Source organism: Dreissena polymorpha, chromosome 7 (assembly GCF_020536995.1).
Source record: "Dreissena polymorpha isolate Duluth1 chromosome 7, UMN_Dpol_1.0, whole genome shotgun sequence".
Taxonomy (NCBI): Eukaryota; Metazoa; Mollusca; class Bivalvia; order Myida; family Dreissenidae; genus Dreissena; species Dreissena polymorpha.
In genome coordinates, this window is record NC_068361.1 from 3,243,071 (window position 1) to 3,267,609 (window position 24,539).

Genomic DNA, 24,539 nt, shown 5'->3' on the forward strand with positions numbered 1-24,539 from the left:
GCTAAGAAGTTGCTATCTTCAATATTGCAAAAGGTATTGCAAAAGTTTAACCAATGTTACAGTTTTCCTGAGAAGTTTTGTCTTTTACCTTGACGGATGACATAGATCTTTCGCCACTCGAAATGTGCCGGTCCATGAGATACACATGCATGCCGAATATCAAGTTGCTATCTTCAATATTGCAACCCAAGGTAACAGTTTTCCAAAGACAGACAGACAGACAGGCCAAAAGCAATATACCCCGCATCATTTAAACCAGGGGCATAACAAGTTTGTGCTTATAAAAAATATGTTGAGCATGTAAAAATTGTTTAAGTAACTGGCCCAACTGGCATGTATCTTTTCAAAGCAAATTTTAAAGACTTATGAATGCATGAAACTCTTACTTTTGTATTGAAACATCAGAAACTGCAACAAATTAAGAACACATAATTGATGAATTTACGGGTGTCAATCTTTTAATGTGTACCAACAAAATTACACTTCACCGATTTAATTTAAATTGGAATATTATTAGTGAATAGTAAAATAGTTTAAATCAAATATTCAAATATTTCCTTGGTGAAGTGTACATTTTAATATTTCATTGATGAAGTTTATATTTTTTGTGACGATCGAAAAGTTGGCATAACTTCATAAAATATGTGGACTCCATTTTTTTCCGTTTCTTGTTTTTAAATTAAAAAGTAACATTTTTATGCATTCATGCATCATTTTATAAGTTATTTTATAGCTGTCACATAGATTCAGATGAGTAAAGGAGAATACGGTCAAAACCCATCACGGACAAAAACCCTCCCTTTATTTTCATAGGGGACGAAAAAAACCTCCCATGAAAAAACTGGGTAGGACAAAAACCCTCCCATGAAAAACCGGGGCGGACAAAAGCCCTCCCGCGATGTCAATTAAACACAGACAAATGTAATTGTTTCAAACAGTGTGCATTCATTAATCCTAAAAGATTTACCAGTACCCATTGTGTTGTGTGTATTTAGCTGTGTGAATTTTTTTGGGGGGAGGGTTTTTGTCCGGCCCCTATACAACTGATGGGATGGTTTTTGTCCAGAAGGTTTTTTGTCCGGCATTCGGGTAAGGGGCATGACCTTTTGGAAATGAACAAAAATGTAATTTGATATGTATACCATGAGATAAAAGTATTGTACTGGAACTTGGCACCAAATAAGGAGTCTGACAGTCAAAAGCGGTTATATAAGATACCCAACAGGGGTCATTTTCCTCATACACAGGTTTCATATTCGCAAATTTTCGTTTTAGTTACGATATTTGTGAGGAAACAGTAATACTGAACATTAACCATGGTCTAATATAGCCATTATATGCATCTTTTGACGTTTTAAAAACCTGAATAGTATAAAGCATTGCAACGCGAACCGATTGAATAATTTGGAGAGTTCTGTTGTTGTCGTTTAATTTTGGAGACTACGAAGATTGCTTATATAAAGTATAAAATACGTTTCTTATATTGGCAGGATGGCCGAGCGGTCTAATTCGTTTTTACTCCAGGACTCCGGGGGTCACTGGTTCGAGCCCTGCTGCTGGCTACATTTTTTCCTTTCTTTATTTTTATTCTTGATTGTTTACTGGAGCTTTTTAGATCTAATGTTTATATTTATCAATATAAAACATTTAATGGCAAACTTCAAAACATGCCAAAATCTGTGAAAAGGCCCCTTTAATATACAATGTATTAAAGTATCAACATAGCCATGTAAAAAAGTAAATTGACGAAACGTTAACTTTTGCGTTTAGAATAATTCAATAATGTACCTTTTATAGCATTGATGAACGCAAAAAGAGATCAACATGATATATAATGTTGAGGCCTTAACTTAGTAACTTGTGGCCATAACTAATTACTTGTTCCTACAACTTATTAAGTTGAGGTCTCTACATAGTAAGTTGTTCCTTCAACTTTATAACTTCTGGCCGCAAGTTACTAAGTTGAGACCACAACATAGTTTAACCAATCAGATAGGCCGTTTCATCTTTACCGTTTTATCACAGTTAGTACCCTCATACTCGTACTATTGTGTGTTCTGGTTAGAGCGCCGGTTTGAGCACTATCCATGTAAGCTATGGATCCCGGGATTGGGCTCCTGTCTGAGCATTTGCATTGTTGGCGAGTGGGTTCAGGGTTCCATCCCCGGTCTGAGCACTAGCAACGTAAGCGTCGGATCGCGGTTTTGAGTCAAGAAGCACTCGCTTCATACGAGAGTGTTCCATGGTTTTTGGATTCGAACCCGGGACCCTTCTTGTAAAGGACGATTGCTCTGACCGGGGCTCGATTCCGGGAACCATCGCTTACGAGGCGAGTGCTAGATGCCTAGGTTTTTGACAGCCCGAGCACTAGCCCTGAAAGCTTTGGGTCTCTAGATCAAGCCTCGGTCTGAGGACTTACCCTATAAGCGACGGCTTGAATTCCGATGTGAGAATTTGAGTCTGAGTACTAGCTCTGAAAGCTATGGATCCCGGGTTCATGCCTGTGTCTTATCACTTGCCCAGTAAGGGAAAGATCCCGGTTGCGAACCTCAGTCTGATCGTTCGCACCGAGAGCTACGGGTTCACACAAGGACTCGAACCGAACAGCAGTCGCTAACATACCATACTGAGCACTCGCTTTCTTAGCGACCGGTTGCCGAAATGAGCACAAGCTCCGTAAGCAACATTTCCTGGTTTCGAGTCCTGGAATAAGAGTTCGCCTAGCAAGCGATGGGTAATCGGGTTCAAGTGCCGGTCTGAGCACTAGCCCTGTAAGCTATAAATCCCGCTTTTTTTCGGGTCCGGCGCTAAGACAAGGACTTGTATCAGGGTCCGTTCGCTTAATTTGTAAGTACTTAAACTGGGATTTGAGCCCGGGGCCCATAGCATACAGGGTGAGTGCTCAGACAGGGCCTCTGGGACCCGTTATGTAGGGTGCGAATGCTCAGACTGGGGTCGAAGTCGCTTAGGGAAAGTCCTTAGAATGGGGCTAAAACCCAAAGACCCATCGTTTAAAACGGGAGCTATCATGCCTGAATTCGAAACCAGAATACATCGCTTTTGTGGCTAGTTTTCACACCTGGGTTCGAACCCTGAACCCAGTCGCTAACTTGCTCAGATAGGGGCTTAAATCTGAAATCCATGGCTTACATGGCAAGTGCTCAGACAGGGCTCAAACCGGGATCTATAGCTAACAGGGATTGTGCTCAGACCGGCGCTCGAACCCGAGCACCTAGTAGTATAAGGGTTTCTAATTGTGATAAACGGTAAAGATGAAACGGCCGATCTGATTGGTTAAACTTAAAGTAGTGACCTCAACTTAATTAGTTGGTCTTACAAGTTATTTAGTTGAGGCAACAACTAATAAGTTGTGGGAACAAGTTATGAGGTTGTCGCCACAAGTTTCTAAGCTGAGGCCTCAACTTAATAAGTTGTTCCCACAAGTTATTACGTTGAATGAATAACTTAATAAGTTAAATGAACAGATTTCTAAGTTGAGGCCACAATTTAATAAGTTCTGGGAACAAGTTATGAAGTTGTGGCCACAAGTTACTAAACTGAGGTTTCAACTTAATAAGTTGTGGGGACAACGTACTTAGTTGTTTCCACAAGTTATTTTAAATGTTGTTACCACAAGTTACTAAATTGAGGCCACAATATAAATAAAGAATTGCGGTTGTCACCTATCTCCCACCGTGTAAAACAGAAAAACACGTATTGCTTTGCTATATCTAATGGAAAACAGTGGAATAATTTATTCTATTGAAACAAAATCTATTACAATTAGTTGTCCGTTTTGCCGATACATCACACAAATGCAAGTCTAAATGACGAGGAAAAATTTTACAGCAGATTTATTAACTTAACGTCAAAAGTATTCCATACGAACATGCTCCATCATGAGACACTTTCAAACATGTTAAAAATAATATTTATTCGATTGTGTGCAAGAAATGTTTAACACAAATACGTCTCCTGTCTGAAAACTTGTGTTTTTGTAACTTCAGCATTTCAAATTTCGACCATCGAATGTGCAACTATAAGTTTCATTTGTTATCATACTTCTACTTTAGGTGGAAAAGAAATCGAACGTTACACCTTAATTTAATCTTTAGATTTTAAGAACGATATAATTTGCTACTGACATTTTTTACGAACAGCTTGGAAACATAAAACTGTCCATTCGTTTAAGAAAACGTTAAGATAATGTGTATGAGTCAGGTACATGTTTTAATCGAAATTTATTGGACGAACGACTCAAGATATTTCATACCAAAATATTGATGTCGGACAGTGATTGAGTACTAAAGGGGCCTTTTCACGTTTGGGTAAATTGACAAAGTTAAAAAAAATGTTTCAGATTCGCAAATTTTAGTTTAGTTATGATATTTGTAATGAAACAGTTATACTTAACATTTACCATGCTCTAAAATATCCATTATATCTTTTGACGATTTAAAATCCTGAAAATTATAACGCGTTGCAACGCGAAACGATTGAATAATTTTGAAAGTTATATTGTTGTCGTGTTATTTTGTAAAACTTCGAGGATTGCTTATATTAACTATAAAATACATCCTTCATTGTATGAGCGGGGATGGCCGAGTGGTCTAAGTGGTAAACTTTTTCTCCATGACTCCAGAGTTCACTGGTTTGAGTCCTGTTTAGGGTTACTTTTTTCTTTCTTTAATTTTATTCTTGATTTTTTACTGGATATTTTTCGATCCAATATTTACATTATCAATATAAAGCGTTTAATGACAAACTTCCATACAAGCCAAAATCTGTGAAGAGGCCCCTTTATTGGGTGCAAATCGTGCACCAATACACCATCTTGTGAATCTTGTGAAGCAACTCGAAACTCTGGTATAGATATAGGAATAAAAATCGTATTTCGTATTTGTATCCACACATAAAAGGTTAGTGCCAGTGTAAGAGGTGTGTAAGTAAGAAATCAACGCCCTCTTACTTGAGGATTGTGAATATAGCACTTGAGGTAACGGCTGCCAAGAAGCGAAGAGTTCTTAAATGCCTCGGTCATCGGTCGAAAATAAATCACACCAACGTGCAAGGGTAAAATAAAACAGGGTGACAATATATAGCATTGAGTAATTTAACAAGATTTTTGTTGGTTGTTCATTCATTTGGATTGGCATATGGCGACTGGTTAACTTCCCCAACAAAGCTGCTCAAGTGTGGTGTATATTAATAGATTGGGGTACATTATCACAGAAGTAGGTCTGTTTATTGATGAACTCGCTACTGGATTGGTTTAGAAGTTTGGTGCCCCATGGTGTTCCGAAATGCGAATAGGTAACATTCATTATCCATCCATCTGAAACATCGAACACAGTCAACGATCAAGTCAGATAAAGAAGCATCACTGACCGAACCTAATGATGCACTTTTAGGATATACGGCATCACTGACCGAACCTAATGATGCACTTTAAGGATATTCGGCATCACTGACCGAACCTAATGATGCAATTTTAGGATATTCGGCATTACTGACCGAGCCTTATGATGCATTTTTAGGATATTCGGCATCACTGACCGAACCTAATGATGCACTTTTAGGATATTCGGCATCACTGACCGAACCTAATGATGCAATTTTAGGATATTCGGCATTACTGACCGAGCCTTATGATGCACTTTTAGGATATTCGGCATCACTGACCGAACCTAATGATGTACTTTTAGGATATTCGGCATCACTGACCGAACCTAATGATGCACTTTTAGGATATTCGACATCACTGACCGAACCTAATGATGCACTTTTAGGATATTCGACATCACTGACCGAACCTTATGATGCACTTTTAAGATATTCGACATCACTGACCGAACCTAATGATGCACTTTTAGGATATTCGACATCACTGACCGATCCTAATGATGTACTTTTAGGATATTCGACATCACTGACCGAACCTAATGATGCACTTTTAGGATATTCGACATCACTGACCGAACCTAATGATGCACTTTTAGGATATTCGGCATCACTGACCGAACCTTATGATGCACTTAGAATATTCGGCATCACTGACCGAACCTAATGATGCACTTTTAGGATATTCGGCATCACTGACCGAACCTATTGATGCACCTTAAGGATAGTCGACAGCACTGACCGAACCTAATGATGCACTTTTAGGATATTCGACACCACTGACCGAACCTAATGATGCACTTCTAGGATATTCAACATCACTGACCGAACCTTATGATGTACTTCTAGGATATTCGACATCACTGACCGAACCTTATGATGCACTTCTAGGAAATTCGACATCACTGACCGAACCTAATGATGCACTTCTTGGATATTCGACAACTATTGGACATTTCTAAATTTTTATTGCGCTAAATAACATTGTGATTTAATAAGATTTTTGGGTGAATAATAGCCAACCCTGACACTTTCCAGAGGTTTGCTGATGAAACGCTATGGAGTTTAATATTGTAATAACTAGCAAAACAAAATAAATATATAATAACTAACAAAATAATCTACCTTGAAGAGAACCTGGTTTTGAAATTCGAAATTAATTAATTAACTTTTGCCATTGAAATTTTACTTATAGGTATGTAATGTGTGCATTAGGCCAAATAAAAAAATAGTCTTGGTTCAGGGAACATGGCCAGAAAAATGTAGGAGGGTAGGTAGGTTTTTCTTTTTTTTTCTTTTTTTTTTTTTTTTTTTACCAGTCGACTGATTTCAGGGTGAAAAAGGGTCAGTTAATGCACCCATGATTGTTTAAACACTGACCAAATAATTAACATTGCACATGTGGTATTTAGTCGTTGTATATTATTCAATATTCCTAGCTCTTTATGCACTTCTTCAGGGCTTGCGCTGGCCCAAAATTTCTTTGAGCCAACCATTTTTTGTTTGTCTGTCTGTAATAGTGTGACCTTCATATTCAAAAGTGAACAAGCCATCTTTATCAGTCTCTGGTGTTTGGGGTGTGACCTTCAGAATTTTTTTCATCATGAGACCTGACCTAGTCTCCGACAGGTGCTCAAGAGTCTGAATAGTGGCTGTCAAAAGGAGGGTAACCTCAGAATAGCACAAGTCTTTCTTCTGGTACATTTTTTTATAAAATGGCAATGGGTTTGAGCGCATCGCACAGGAAGTGAGCAGTGTACATAAATTTGAATGTTGCTATTGGTTTGTACAGGCTAAGGGCGTCACAGTACATTGATTTTGATTCATTATCAAAGCGAAGCCAATTGTTGTCAAGTTTCCATGATTCTTGGAATGCTCTAGTGTTTTGTGTTTTAATTTATTTTTTTATGACTCTTTTTCGTCCAACGACGCTTTAAGGTTAAAGACGCCATGTTAGCGACTGTAGAGACAAAGTGGTTAATTCCATTTTTATAGTAGACTAGATGAATGACTCTTCCTATGTGTTAAAAATACGAAACTTTAATTACAATTAAACCGCGCGTGTTTTTCACATTTTCATTTTATTAAAATACGCTGCTGTCAGTTAGCATAGGGTGCGAGTAAAACAAACAAATTAATTAATTATCATCTTTTCATTTGATCGGAAATTGACAGAAAGTTGTAACATCATCGACATAGAACTAATTATTTAATTATCACTTTTAAATTCAGATCAATAGACAGCTTGGAAATAATTAAATTATTGTCACGCTTCTTTTCATTTTTAATCTTTAATAATACGACATTTGCGACCGGCTGCTATTTTGTTTGCAGACGACAATTTTAACTGTGTATTCAAAGTGCACAGTGTCTGCGCATGAATTACCGAATATTACTCCATAGCTCCACCCATTTTTACATTTCATTCAACAACGTTATTTCATGTGTAAGCGAGCTCAATGTTGATTGGCCAGCTAGCATGCGCACTTCAATAACAATAAGGTCAAGCAATGTCTCGTATACAGGTGCAGACCGGTTTTTGTTCACTGTTCAAATTGCGAACACTTTCATTGAAACAAAGAGAAAAATATAGAAAACCAATCCAGGTTTAAATGGTGGCTGTTTTCAATGAAATTTTACGAGATTTTAGCATTTTCGCCATCAGATTTTTTTCCATGGACCAAAAAATCGTTAGGGTCGGGGGCAAAAAATAGGGTCGGTCGGGTTCCCTGAACCAAGACTATTTTTTTTTTTGCCTTACTCATTGTTATAGTAGTGTGGAAGTAATACTAAAACCGTGTCAGGAATTTAGACGTAGCGAATACAAAACGAATCGAACCTTTTAAAATTTGACTTCAAAACGTGACTTTTACTTTAAACTTATAATGATGATTCGTGTTCATGACAAACCATCAGGTCATAGGGAATCTTGTTCTGAAATAATGATAACATCCGTTATGTAAACTGGGACATGAAACAACATTTTGACCGTGAGTGTTTAGTCAGCCATCTGATTCTTGAACGTGAAACACCGTCTCGTATAATCTAGCTGCGTGTAATGTGTCTAAATGGGAAATTTGAGTCTGATCACAAGTAGAATACCTTATTGAAGATCTAATGATGGATATGTAACCTTAAAAACAAGCACACTATTTTAGACTAAAATGCGTCACTGTAGTTGAATACAGAATGGGACTTATTGAGCATTCCTTCTATGATACTACCGCCCGAGACTCACATTTGGTCAGGATTTGCTCATCAATTGTTTAAGTTTGAAAATGTCATAACATCAGTATCTAAAGTTACAGCTATACATGAGAAACATTTGTTCAATCACATTAATCTATTTTTTTTTTAAATACCATTAACCTTTCTTAATTGTTATAGCAGTGGAACGGTTTGAGCGCCTTATAAAAAAAACTTTACAGACAAGGTCACTGCCAAACAAAACTTATCATATTTTAATATAGCACAATTAGTCATGCATGTTAAGTAAACGTTTTAAGATTAGTCAATCATGCAAGACATTACATTCGATAGAGCCTTCGAGTATGATAAATGTTTAATATTCATTAGCCTAATAACAAAATATAACCTTGGCATATCAATGCTTGGCGACGATCACACATTTCGTCATTCAGGTAATAACTCGCCTTAATGTGGACTTCGACGCAGTTTTCTGTTCCATCTCTGCTACTGTGTTCGTTTTCATCCCACAGATTGACAGACACACGTGTCCCATCATTCTACAAAAAAACCAGTGGAGTAGTTGAGCTTTCGAGCACCAACCCAGACGTCGACTATGCCAAGCTCTACTTTGCCGGCCATACAATTTAAATGTTTATACAAAGAGGTTCATTTATGAAATATCAGAAAACACGTGCGCAGAGCTAAATCTCATGCAGACAACACATTTCTTACCGTAGCTTGACAATATTAATAAAGGATTTTATAAACAGTGCGATCATAAGGCTCTAGATGGATCATTTGAGAGACCATGGAAACAGTCTGTATGGAACAAATAACATTAAGATTAATAAAATGTGGCCTCTATTGTTCGGAAACGTTTTTTTTAAATCCTACAACTAAATGGTTTCATTACAGGGGGAAGTTGCGCAAAACAAAACAAAAAAAATTGCGCAACTTCCCTTTGAGGATTTCATATAAGAAAAAATACGACCTGTTGAATAAAGGTAAGGTTTATCCAACATTTTGCCTTTATCCAACGGCTGTTACATGTAAATAGGGACTACTTGTTTGCCTTTCACCTCTGAGTATACTCTCTGGTTTGAGGGATTTATTTTTTGTGTAACCATTTTATTTCAGCTTTTTTCTATATTGCCTGAAAAACACAAACAAAAACGTAATATTGAAAGATTACAAATTGTAAAATAGGTTATACAAAAGAGTCAGCATTGTCTATTCATTGCACATGGTACAGCACAACATTTCTAATTTACTATTTTAACAAAAAGAATTCAAATTATTTATAACTAAAATTTGTTTTCCTTTTTTTCAAACTAAATTTCCTTACTTTTTTACGTTTTCAATGTTCTTTTCTCTTAAAAGCTGAGAAGACGTAACACTCAGATAGGCAGCAGATGACACAGAGTTCCTTAAATTGAATGACTGCAAAATCAAAACAAGGGAAGGAGGTGATATTCCAAACATCCGGAAAGTGCCGCCTAGGATATATGCCACACAAGACGAAAGATGTCCCATTGCAGCCTACACGTTGTTTGCCTCTAAACGACCTAAGGCATCTTGTCAGCCAGGAAGTCCTTTTTTCATTGCGCCAATGATTTTAAAGGACCGAATGGAGAGTGGTTTACGATGCAGAAGGTTGACGTCAATAAACTGGGGCACATGGTTCAACGAATGGCTGAGCTGTGCGGGCTGAACAAACCACTTTGTTCGCTAGCGAATGGTCCAAAAGTTTAAGGACGAGAAGATTGCATCTACTGACATTATGCATTTCACAGGCCACGAGAATTAAATCTGTATTCAATTACAGTTCAATTCTCGAATCAACACATAAGACCGGATCGAACATCCTCTCTGGGAAAAGACGCAATCCAGTCACTCCAACTGTGACGTCCCCACCATCACCAGCAAGGATTGACATATGCAGTGAACAGCACGATGATCATGATGTAGCATCATCCCTCGCGTCCAGCGCCCCAACATCCGAACCTTGGACCGTCAATACTCGGAACATTAATATTCATTCTTTCCCCACCCACAAATGGCGTGTCCCTCTCAACTTCGATGAATCTCCTTCAAACATCCTTTCTGTTTTATGGAGCACTCAGCAGTCTTCAATGTACAAAATGTTTACACCAAGTAAATCCAACGATCTGTGTAATTCACGTGATATTTGTTTTTGGTTTTAGTTACAGTTCTATTCGTTGACTATTATCACTGTCACGTGTTTCACTCATGATAACAAATGGCGACCTTCTCCTATTTTGATGGAAACGTATTTGCAGATTATCATTAAAGACCGAATATTTAAAATAAAAATGTGTATTTCAATGTATTGAATAAATTTGAACCAATGTATTTAATGTTCTGTCTCTTCATTCTTCAGCAATCTTACGCTGAACTTCAGAACTATTTCGCGTTATGGCGCAGAAGATCGGCATGTTTTTAAATTTATACGCGAGTAAAAATGTGTTAAAAACTTTAAGGTACAATCCCCGTTTTTTTAACATTTTTTTATTTTAGGTTCGTACTATTTTATACGTTTTTGTATGATAAATAGAATCGGCAAGCCTCGGCAAACCTCGCCATGTGAACCTTTCTTCAACTCGTCGGATAAATTTAAGAACACAATCTTACTAGCATAGTATTCTCTATATAGACACCTAGTGTTCGACCCTTTTTGACCTAGTTTTGAAATTTGTCCCGATCTGACAACGTGTGTTTCGGATGAAAAGAATATATATATATATATATATATATATATATATATATATATATATATATATATATATATATATATATATATATACTCATACTGGGTTAACTATATGGTCTGTGATATATTTCCGGAGTGTTGGGTACTTCCCTTTCCCATGCTAGTATCCAACTGAAAAATAGCGTGTTTTATGCGAATTACCTTCAACAACCTATATATAACTCGAAACTTAATATATCTAGTTATTTCTGCAGACAAATAACATATACATTTTTTTACTTTAAACCTCGTATCTGGGTCCCCATGACCCAATTATTTTTTTATATATGTATACTCTGTGATACTTGATACCGACATACCGGGTCCCTGAGATAGTGTCACTTGAAATACGAAACATTGTTTGCTAAAAAATGAGTTGGCCTTGAGCATAGTTATATCTTGCGACACTCGCATTAGAATTGTGGTTAAGATCTTCTCGACCTCAAACTTTATATATTAAATCCTCACGATCAGATTTGTTTGTATTTGTGTGGCCTATGCATCAATCGCTCTGCGTGGTTTCCTTGCATTATACATTTAATAACATTTTGAGTCGAATTCATTTTACAGAGGGAATGACACAATGGTGAACTAAATATGTGTTTAATGTTATTTTAATATTTTTTTGAATTTTTGCATTATTTGACTACGTATCGTGTTATTTTCTCCTGTTGCGTGATTTTGTAGTCGCCGGAACTTTTAAAAGCACAATGTCCTTGGTTAAACAATTGAGATAATGTAGGATAGAATCATCCTTGTAGAAATCATTGAATTATATAACAGTGGTGTCCGTGTGATGCAAGCAGCTATAATGAAACAGTTGTCGCTATAACAGTTTCATTGCAAAGATACGTAAAGGTAAAACAGTTGCGGATCGTTAATGGTAAATAGATATGACAACCAAAAACAAAACATTTATAGGATTATTAAATTGAAATGAAAAATAGAAGTCAAACGAATATTTAAACGTTATAACAATATGTATTTACTTATTGTGTTTAAACCTGACGTGATGTCACCCTGGCGTGACACGAGTATAAATGTTTTTTATGATAGCTTCGAAAAGGATTTCAAAGATAATGACTAAAACACGCAGCGATTCCTAGTACAAGAAGAGTACCGCTATTAAGACCACATTGAACACTGTAAATTGCAATTTTTCAAGATTGCATGGTCCCAAAGTATTGAATAAAGAACAAAATACCCTGTTAATTATGAAGTCCGACATGCTATTAAGACCAAGCTGAAAGTAGCGGAACTTTACTGTAGTTTTATGTGCCTTCGTGGAAAATGATCCAGTCATCGATATTCGGTCCACTTCCTCATGTCCAACAGAAAGATATTCATTTCGTGCTTTGAACTATTCTGAAGATTTTAGTCATAGTTATTTCATAAATATCGAATAGGGACTTGTAAAACCAGTTCTTTAACTTGCATTATTGCTTCGCAAGAATGGACCTGTAAAAATGCTTTCAAATTAGTTAAAAGGAAGGTATTTTGAAAAAAAAATCTGATTTTGTCTTATAAACAAAAAAAAAACATTGAATGTGATACATAACCCATCACAGTATCCAATAACAGACGGACGAAAAGATTTGAGTATAGCCTATACCACTTGCGACTGGGTATAATACATAAGAACCTCCAATAACTAAAGGCAGTGGCTAGTCGTACAGTCCCGTACGGCTAGACAAGAGGCTAACCGTACGGCCCCGTACGGCTAGACAATAGGCTAGCCTTACGGCGCTGTACGTATTATAGCCTTTCCTATTGAGATTGTCTAGCCGTACGGCTTATGAAGTATAGAATTGTCATTTAGTGCTGTTAATCAGTAATATGCAGCAAAGACAAATAAGCGCCCGAGCCGATTGTGACGAAGATATTTCGTACATATTTTCCTAAAATAAGGCTAGTATTCAACCAATCCGCATCCGCATCCGTATCCGCGTCAGTATCCGCAAAATTGTTATACGGACGCTATATTCCATTTATCCGCAAACGGATGCGGACGAGATACGGACGGCATTTAGCACGATGAGAGTAGCTGTCATCTAAAAAATAAACTGAAAATCTATCGAATTCGTGAAAAAATACCCGGAATTATACAACCAACGCAGTTCTGCATATCGTGACTCTGATTATACTTTAAAGTTTAAATGTATGGAAAATCATAGCCAAGGCACTAAAAGAAGATGTTTCAGGTATTTACCATTTGTATCCTTTTACGGACAGAACGATGATTTGTACCTTATATCTACTTAAATTCACGCTTAGCAGCTTGTCCTTCATTATAATTATCTCAATAATTATAATTTTTAGTTTTATCCATACAAAAATAAAGATACGTTCGACGTATGCGGATAAATGGAATATAGCGTCCGTATATTTTGCGGATACGGATACATTTACAGATAGATGGAATAGTAGCCCAAGAATGCTCACTTGAGCGTTCTATTGCGGACGCCTATTCGCGTGCGGATACGGATGAATGGAATAAGTGCAGTGCATTTCTACTTGTTTTATTTTTTGCGGATGCGGATATGCGGTTGCGGACAGATGGAACAGTAGCCTATAACTGAAGCATTCGTATTTTTAGTTAGTGTTCGTGTGGCGAATAAATTGTTGCAGGAATTTATCAAAGCGCTGACGTCACTGTAGGTGTTCGTTGTTGTATAAGTTTAGACGCAACTCAGTTTAAAAAATTATGTTATAGCTTTTTATATTGCAAGTTTTGAATGGACACAATCCATTCAAAATTATAAAGAGTGTGTCTTAAAGCACAGGTTCAGATGTTGTTTTTTTTAAATCATTAATAAAAAATAAATTTTTAGCTTCGTTTTGGGAAAACAGGGCTAAATGCTTATGCATAAATTGTCATCCCAGTACAAGAGACCCTTTAAACATTATAAAATAAGACATGTCGTCCTTGTTTAGCGTGTTTGCATTGCACAAGCTTATCAGTATGCACAGGCTTATCTTATTTGACATGCATTAAGCCCTGTTTTCTCTGAAAGCAGCCAGTATGTGCAGATTTTCAATGATAAACACTAGACTGGCCAATATCGTCTTACAAGCTGTTAAACTCTATTACTCATATACACCAACTGCAGTGCACCAGTGAATGGTGGACTATAAACAGGCAAATGTGGTGGTTATCTTTCCTAGCAGACGCTAGTAGAATGTGTAGTCTGCTGCAACGGACAGTGGTTGTCTTTCCATGTCATAGTTAAAGGGATCTTTTCACGGTTTGGTAAATTGACAAAATTGAAAATAGTTGTTTCAGATTCGCAAATTTTCGTTTTAGTTATGATATTTGTGAGGAATCAGTATTACTGAACATTAACCATGGTCTAATATAGCCATTATATGCATCTTTTCACGATTTAAAAACCTAAAAATTATAGAGCGTTGCAACGCGAAACGATTGAATAATTTGGAGAGTTCTGTTGTTATCGTTTAAATTTGTGAAACTACGAAGATTGCTTATATCAGGTATAGAATACACCTCTCATGTATGCTTGGCAGGATAGCTCATTAGGCTAAAGCATTTTTTACTCCAGGATTCCGGGGGTCACTGGTTCGAGCCCTTGTACGGGCTACTTTTTTTCCATTTTTAAATTTTATTTTTGATTTTTTTTTCTGGAGCGTTAAAAATCCAATGTTTACATTCATCAATATAAAGCATCTAATGACAAACTTCAAAACATGTCAAATCTGTGAAAAGGCCCCTTTAAGGCTTCTACGCACATACCGATTTGCAAAAACATTAGCGTTAGCTGACGCTCACACTAAAAATGAACCGTTAAACTAAATTTAGATTCACATCGTACATGCACGATTTACATGCTGGCGAATTCGACTGTACATACATTTTCGATTTCAGATTTTAATATCTGGCTTATTTTGCATATATCGACACATGTTCTTCTTAACTTTTATTTAAGTTTATGTTCAAATATATGTTTAATAAGTTGTTTTTTTTTATACACATTTTATGTAAATTAATAAATATTTGAAAAAATCGTATAATCTCGCTTTAAAAATTCGTCATCTTTCACGGCTTCCTTTCATGTCATACGGTTGCTTATTTGATTCATTAATTAGTCGACGTTCCTAAGGCGTGAAAAACCTGTATTAAAGAGTTGCGGCATCGATATTTTGAAATTTAATGACGACAGCCGTCAAAGTTACGTTCTAGAAATTGACTTACACACACATAATTTAAATCGGTTTCTAATTTGATTCTTTAATAAGACGACTTTCCTATGTAAGGAGTGAAAACTGTTTTAATTAGTTGCGGCATCGATATTATGAAATTCAATGACGGCCAAGGTACTTCTCAGAAATGGAGTCACACAAATAATTTAATTGTCGTTCAGACAATGGATAAATATATGGTTTCATACAGGCAATTTATCAGTTCACTGAAAATGGTTGTCTTTAACTTAGACAATATCCATAGGAAAGGCTATACGTACAGAGCCGTACGGCAAACCTATTGTCTACCCGTACGGGGCCGTGCGGCTAGCCTCTTGTCTAGCCGTACGACTAGCCACTGTAAAATGTATAGTTATTTCATTTTCATTTTACAAATGTCTCTAAAAATATATTTAAATTTTCTCTATCATGGAAGTGTCATTTATTCATACAACACATGACAAATTATAACAACAATATATGTTAAAATTATCTGACCCTTGTCAGACGTTTTATTATGAAACTAATAATGATATGCATGATTGTCAGATTGTGAAATGCTCAATTCAAGTATTATATAAGAGATAAATGGTGACGGACCCATGACAAACAAATAATTGGAGATAGTAGTAACAATCCATCATAAGTTGCAGTACGAACTAAATGATTATCATGAAAATAAAAACTGATTTAACAAGCAAATTCGTTGAATTGATATCCCCCGCCATTATACTTCTGGATACAAGTTATGGCTCTAGACACACAAAAAAAGCATTTTTTTCAAATACAAAGGGTCATAACTCCGCTATTAATCAAGGATGTACAATGCCATTTGGCGTGCATCATCCTCTTATCCATATATATATACTCGTACCAAGTTTCAATGAAATCTGCTAAAGCACTTCCAAGATATGGTTCCGGACACAAAAGTGCCGGACGGACAGACGGAAAGACGGACAATGCCAAATTAATATCCCTCCGCTGTTGGCGGGGGGATCACAAAAATTAAGCAAAATTAATTACATACACAACAAGATGCGTTTGTGAAACCCAATGTCCCCGTATATAACGTTTGACCTTGAAGGATGACCTTGACCCTTCACCACTCAAAATGTGCAGCTCCATGAGATACACATGCATGTCAAATATAAAATTGCTAGCTTCAATATTGCAGAAGTAACATAACATGAGCAATTTTGACCCATATATTTGACCTTGAAGGATGACCTTGACCTTTCACCACTCAAAATGTGCAGCTCTATGAGATACATATGCATGCCAAATATCAAGTTGCTATCTTCAATAGTGCAAACGTATTCATAAAATAAGCGATTTGGGCCACATATATTTAACCTCTGACCTTGAAGGATGACTTTGACCTTTCAACACTCAAAATTTGCAGCTCCATGAGATACACATGCATGCCAAATTTCAAGTTGCTATCTTCAATATTGCAAAAGTATTAATAAAATAAGCGATTTGGGCCACATATATTTGACCTCTGACCTTGAAGGATGACCTTGACCTTTCACCACTCAAAATGTGCAGCTCAATGAGATACACATGCTTGGCAAATATCAAGTTGCTATCTTCAATATTGCAAAAGAATTCATAAAATGAGCGATTTTGGCCACATATATTTGACCTCTGACCTTGAAGGATGACCTTGACCTTTCACCAATGATAATGTGCAGCTTCAGGAGATGCATTTGCATGCCAAATATCAAGTTGCTACTTTCAATATTGCAAAATGTTAAAGTTGGCATAAACAGACCAACCAACCAATCAACAGACCGACAGAGCAAAAACAACATGTCCCCCACTACTATAGTGGGGGACATAAAAATAGACTGATCCTACAAGCAAACCGCATATTTACACAGAACAATGTCTGAATTGACATAAATTTGGACAAAAAACATGCATTTTCCTGGATTTGAAGCACAGACCTTTTGATTGCAAACAACAGTCTTACTTACTAAGACATTTCTGAAAATTACACGTTGCCAGCAAAGTACATTTTTAAATCAGATATGCAATGTCATGTCCTTACCAAATTGTACTAGAGCTGTTTTCACTTCGAGTTTGCAAACAGCCTTAAAATATAAACTAAACACTAGAAAAGAATCTTAAACAAGGGCTGTTTGTAAAACAAGCATGCCCCCCATATGGGCTGTCCGTTGTAGTGGCAGCCATTGTGTGAATACGTTTTTTGTCACTGTGACCTTGACCTTTGACCTAGTGACCTGAAAATCAATAGGGGTCATCTGTGAGTCACGATCAATGTACCTATGAAGTGTCATGATCCTAGGCAAAAGCGTTCTTGAGTTATCATCCGAAAATCATTTTACTATTTCGGGTCACCGTGACCTTGACCTTGTGACCTCAAAATCAATAAGGGTCATCTGTGAGTCATGATCAATCTACCTGTGAAGTTTCATGATCCTAGGCATATGCGTTCTTGAGTTATCATCTGAAAACCATTTTACTATTTCGGGTCACCGTGACCTTGACCTTTGACCTAGTGACCTCAAAATCAATAGGGGTCATCTGCAAGTCATGATCAATCTAGCCATGAAGTTTCATGATCCTAGGCGTATGAATTTTTGAGTTATCATCCGGAAACCATTTTACTATTTTGGGTCACCGTGACATTGACCTTTGACCTCAAAATCAATAGGGGTCATCTGCGAGTCATGATCAATCTACCCATGAAGTTTCATGATCCTAGGCGTATGCATTCTTGAGTTATCATTCAAAAACCATTTTACTATTTTGGGTCACCGTGACCTTGACCTTTGACCTAGTGACCTCAAAATCAATAGGGGTCATCTGCGAGTCATGATCAATGTACCTATGGAGTTTCATGATCCTAGGCCCAAGCGTTCTTGAGTTATCGTCTGACAACCACCTGGTGGACGGACCGACAAACTGACATACCGACAGACCGACCGACATGAGCAAAGCAATATACCCCCTCTTCTTCGAAGGGGGGCATAATGAGATAAAAGTGCACTTACAAAATCAAAGTCTTTCATTTTGAAAACCAATAGACAGAATTATAACATATAAAAAGTATACAATCTTCAGTACACTGATCAACAAATTAAAACATTTTAAATCATACAATTTGCATAAAATTCAAAGCTTGATATCTCAAAAACTTATCCACAATATTGAAAGATATTAAGAATCTTACAATCTGCATCATAACTAAAGCTCAATATCTTATAAAACTGATTGACTAAACTGCAACATTTTACAAATTATTTAATCTACAAAAAATGAAAAACTTCATATTTCAAAATTCAACCGACAGCATTGACACATATTTAGAATCATACAAAGTTAAAGCTTCAAATGTCAACTTGAAATGAGTCCAAAGTACACGGACTTTAGTGAAACACTGGTAAGGGACTAAAAAGGCAGTTAACAACAAGAGCTGTGTTCGTAAAACACAATCCCCCTTACTGCGCCGCTTTGAAGCCATATATTCGACCTATGACATTGAATTATGACCTTGACCTTTCACCACTCAAAATGTGCAGCTCCATGAGATACACATGCTTGCCAAATATGAAGTTGCTATCTTCAATATTGCAAAAGTATTCATAAAATGAGCGATTTTGGCCACATATATTTGACCTCTGACCTTGACCTTTCAGAAAATTAAAATGTGCAGCTCTATGAGATACATATGCATGCCAAATATCAAGTTGCTATCTTCAATATTGCAAAAGTTATTGCAAATGTTAAAGTTGGCGTAAACAGATCAACCAACCAACCAACAGACAGGACAAAAACAATATGTCCCCCACTACTATAGTGAGGGACATAAAAATAGACTGAACCTTCAAGCAAACCCCAAATTTACATAGAACAATGTCTGAATCGCCATAAATTTGGACAAAAAACATGCATTACCCTGTATTTGAAGCACAGACCTTTTGATTGCAAACAACAGTCTTACTAAGACATTTCAGAAAATTACACGTTGCCAGCAAAGTACATTTTAAAATCAGATATGCAATGTCATGTCCTTACCAAATTGTAATAGAACTGTTTTCACTTCGAGTTTGCAAACAGCCTTAAAATATAAACTAAACACTAGAAAAGAATCTTTCAGGAGATAAAAGTGCACTTACAAAATCAAAGTCTTTCATTTTGAAAACCAATAGACAGAATTAAAACATAAAAATTATGCAATCTTCATTACACTGATCAACACCATTAAAACATTTTAAAATCATACAATTTGCATAAAACTCAAAGCTTGATATCTCAAAAACTTATCCACAATATTGAAAGATATTAAGAATCTTACAATCTGCATCATATTTAAAGCTCAATATCTTATAAAACTGATTGACGAAACTGCAACATTTTACAAATTATTTAATCTACAAAAAATGTAAAACTTCATATTTCAAAATTCAACTGACAGCATTGACACATATTTAGAATCATACAAAGTTAAAGCTTCAAATGTCAACGTGAAAAACACATCCAAGATATCATTTAAACTAATATACTGACAAAGTTTCAAGAAGATTCATAAGTCCATATAAGGAAAAATGCCCCGCCCACTGGTGGCCATGTTTTTCTTAGCAACTGGAACCAATTTCAAACTTGTCCAAATATCATTGGGACAAATCTTCTGACAAAGTGTCATGATGATCGTACAATAAATATGGCTTCTAGAGTTTTAACAGGGTTTTACTTTAGCCATATAAGGAAAAATGCCACGCCCCCTTAGTGGCCATGTTTTTCCACCAACTAGAACCATTTTTGAACTCATCCAAGATATCATTAGGACAAATCATCTGACCAAGTTTCATAATAATCGGAAAATAAATGTGGCCTACAGAGTGTTTACAATGTTTTAGTAAAGCATGATACATAACCATATTAGGAAAAATGCCCCGCCCCCTGGTGGCCATGTTTTTTAAGCAAACGAAACTATTTTTGAACTAATCCAAGATATCATTAGGACAAATCTTCTGACCAAGTTTCATGAAGATAAGAAAATAAATGTGGCCTATAGAGTGTTAACAAAGTTTTACTATAGCCATATAAGGTAAAATGCCCCACCCCCTGGCGGACATGTTTTTCAACCAACCAGCATCATTTTTTAACTTGTCTACGATATTTTTTGGGATGAATATTCTGACCAAGTTTCATGAAGATCGGAAAATAAATGTGGCCTCAAGAGTGTTAACAAGATTTTACTATAGCCATATATAGCCATATAAGGAAAAATGCCCCGCCCTTTGGCAGCCATGTTTTTCAAGCAAACGTAACCATTTTCAGCTCGTCTAAGATATCATTGAGACCAAACTTCTGACCAAATTTCATGAAGAATGGACAATAAATGTGGCCTCTAGAGTGTTAGCAATGTTTAACTAAAGACATAAGGAAAACTCCCCCGCCCCTTGGCGGCCATGTTTTTTCACTGATCTGGACCATTTTCAAACTCGTCCAAAATATAAATAAAACCAATGTTTTGACCAAGTTTCATGATGATTAGGCAAACATTTTGACTTCTAAAGTGTTCACAAGGTTTCTCTATAGCCATATAAGGAAAACTGCCCCGCCCCTGGCGGCCATGTTTTCCAACGGACCGGAACCAATTTTTAACTAAACCAAAATATCATTTAGACAAACATTTTGACAAAGTTACATGAAGATTGGACTTCTACAGTGTTCACAAGTTTTGTTGTTGTTTTTTGACCTAGTGACCTAATTTTGACCCAGCATGACCCAGTTTCGAACTCAGTCGAGGTATCAATGTGACAAATGTTCTGCAAAATTTCATGAAGATCAGACAATAAATGTGGCATCTAGAGTGTTCACAAGGCAAAATGTTGACGACATACAACGCACAACGGACAAAAGGCAATCACAAAAGCTCACCATGAGCATGTTGCACTCAGGTGAGCTCAAAAGTTATGGCCAATTTTTCAGACGGACGGACAGAAGCAATATATTTAACATTTAACCTTGAAGGATTACCTTGACCTTCACTTTTCACCACTCAATATGTGCAGCTTCACAAGATGCACATGCATGCCAACTGGAGCTTTGTCACAGACGTGACATATACCCCCACATAACGCATTGACACAGACTATTTTGTATGCTGTCTTCACAAAACAAGATAATACAATTTATGGCGATTTTTAAGAATCATTATGCCATTATCATTTATAGCCATTTTGACCTTTGAACTCTTGAATTGTTCACATGACAAGCCTTCCAATGACTTTGAACAAAATGATGTACAGAGTCATTTTAAAATCTTACAATGAAATGACATATTTATGGCCCCAGACAAGATAATTTATTGCCATTTTTGACCTTTGAACTAAAACTACAACTTTGAGTTTGAAGATATCGACGTAATTCTTTCGCGCGACACACTGTCAAATGATGGTGAACAAAAGAGCCAACGATTTTAAAATCGCACAATAAACAACATAGTTATTGCCCAGACAAGCTCAATTATGGCCATTTTTTACCTTTAAACTCAAATTGTGCCCTTGTTCTTGGAAATATCGACGTAATTCTTTCGCCCGACACACTGTTCAATGATGGTGAACAAATGTGCCAAATGATTTTAAAATCTCACAATAAAAAACAAAGCTATGGCCCGGACAAGCATTTGACCTTTGAACTCCCAAGTGTGACCTTGACCTTTGAGATATTGATGTAATTTCTTTTAACGCGACACACCGTTCCATGATGGTGAACAAATGTACCGAGTCATTTAAAAATGTAACGATAAATAACATAGCTATGGTCCGTACAAACTTACAGTTTAAAACATACTAAGTGACCCCATGACCTAGTTTTTGACCTGGCATGACCCATATTCAAACTTGACCTAGACATTATCTACATACAACTACTGACCAAGTTTGGGTGAAGATCGGATGAAATATCGGGACAGACCGACAAACGTGACTCCTATATAGCCCCCATTACCAATTGTAATAGGGGTATAAATATCAAGTTGCTATGTTCAATATTGAAAAAGTTATGGCCATATAAGTTTTCGGGCCAGATGGACAGACTGACTGACTGACGGACAGTTCAACTGCTATATGCCACCCTACCAGGGGGCATAAACATATTCCACAGTTCAACAATTCTTTTTCCAGTTTTGTTTTTCCATAATAATGTTATGGACCCTTGCCCTTATCTGGGCCACTGTTCTTCCGGTAAGTATTTTTAGGGACCCCCATTATTTTTGAGGCCAGATGGCATTTTTTTTCTCTTAATTCATCTCTAAAAAAGTTCATGAAACATATGTTCTCTTCGCTGGCCCACTTTCGTTTCATTCCTTTTCTTGTCCCTGTCCCTAAAACAAGAATAGATATAAAAAATAAAATAGCAATGAGTATCATGTCAGTGTTTTTTTCAGTTTTGGGGAAAGGGGTCGGGTCCCCTGAGAGGGGGATAATTCACGTGTTAAAGGGGAAATTTCAATGCTAAGCAAGTAACATACAAAATCAAGTTGTAACACCATAATTCACCATACACAGAGAGAGAAAACATTATTCCAACATTTTTTGTCATCAACATGTTATGTTTATGTTCAAAAGATCAACATTTTTTGGCTTTTCTGTGAATTAGTTAAACGAGGTATTGATTAAAATTGAACTAACACTTCCAAGAGGGGAAATTTTCAAATATTTTTGGGAAAATATACACTCTAAGCAGCAACTCATTTGTTCAGTGACTGTAAGCCCTTTATTTTGTTGACTTTTCTACTGAATTGATCCTTTCACACAAAGTATCAACATAAGTCAGTGTTCTGCCGTGGATGCGCCCTTGTGTTATTGTCGCAAAAAACAAATATTGTCCCCACCCGTTTTCTCTGTATATGGGTCCGCGGGCGCACATGAATTAGAAATAAAAACTAATCGATTCAATTTGTAAGTCGGTAAAGTAATCGAGTGAATGTGTAACCAGAAAAAAACTATTTCATTGGACATGACGTCATTTCGCAGCCAATGGTTAATTTATTTAATATTAACACTCTTTTCATTGGTAAGTTGAGATTATAACAACCAATCAGATATCAAGGAAATTTCCGAACCTATCAAAATGGCTTAAAGTGACAGGCCAAAGAAAACAAAATCCTTTTTTTTTTTTTCCTCCGGCAAGTAAAATTAGAAAATATGACAATAATATTAACAACCCAACAGAGTCTTCCCAAGTCCCAACATCGTTTAGCAATTACGAAAAAGTCTGCCCCTAAACGTACATTCCAAGAAAATTGGCTTCAAAAATGTCCTTGGTCACTGTTTGACAACAACAAAATGACATGCAGATTGTGCATAAAGCAAAAAAGAAAACGCCTTTACTATCGGTATTTCTAATTATCGAACAAGTACTTTGACATGTCGGAGTCCAATGACCATAAATTTTTTCAAAGGTTTGTAAATATGTTGACAACTGTTTGACAGTGTTAAAAAGTTTTTTGAATGTTCCAGTTTTAATAACAATGTTACAAACCTGACTGTAAGAAGTTTCAGCACGTTTAAAAGTTCAAGTTAAAGGTTATTAGTTTCCACACATTTAATTCTGCTACAAATAATTTCTGTGTCCCCATATTTTTTTCTTTTTGTCCCCACTTTGTAATCCTAAAGGGTCCCCAACCAGTAAAATTTCACGCAGAAACACTGCAAGTGATACAATGATTTGAATATTGTAGAGCAAGGTTTTCTGATAAAAATGCCAAACCTGAACATGTTAGGAGGTAAAATGAACTAACTGAAACTGTTTTTTAAACCAGTTAAAACAATTTTTCACACATAATAAGAACTGACAGTTCGCAGAACTACATTTCTTGGAAGAACAAGTAACTAACATTAACTTTCATAGCAAACTGCCTACTTTGTACTTTACAAGGACTTTTACAAGCACATGGTTGTACCCTGTAGATCACGAGGAGGTCGTCTAGAGCATCACACTTGAC

The 24,539-nt window shown here is 36.4% G+C and overlaps 1 protein-coding gene and 1 long non-coding RNA gene across 23 annotated transcripts in view; both read right to left on the reverse strand.

Moving 5' to 3' along the window:
• The window catches only part of LOC127840107 (uncharacterized), a 273,000-nt gene that overhangs the window by 207,812 nt on the left and 40,649 nt on the right, over nt 1-24,539 (reverse strand). The gene's annotated exons all lie outside the window — the stretch shown is intronic.
• On the reverse strand, nt 16,078-21,182 carry LOC127840112 (uncharacterized). Its single transcript, XR_008030418.1, has 3 exons — nt 18,368-21,182; nt 17,202-18,222; nt 16,078-17,055 (listed from the first exon to the last, which is right to left on the reverse strand). It is a non-coding gene; the product is annotated as an uncharacterized LOC127840112 (long non-coding RNA).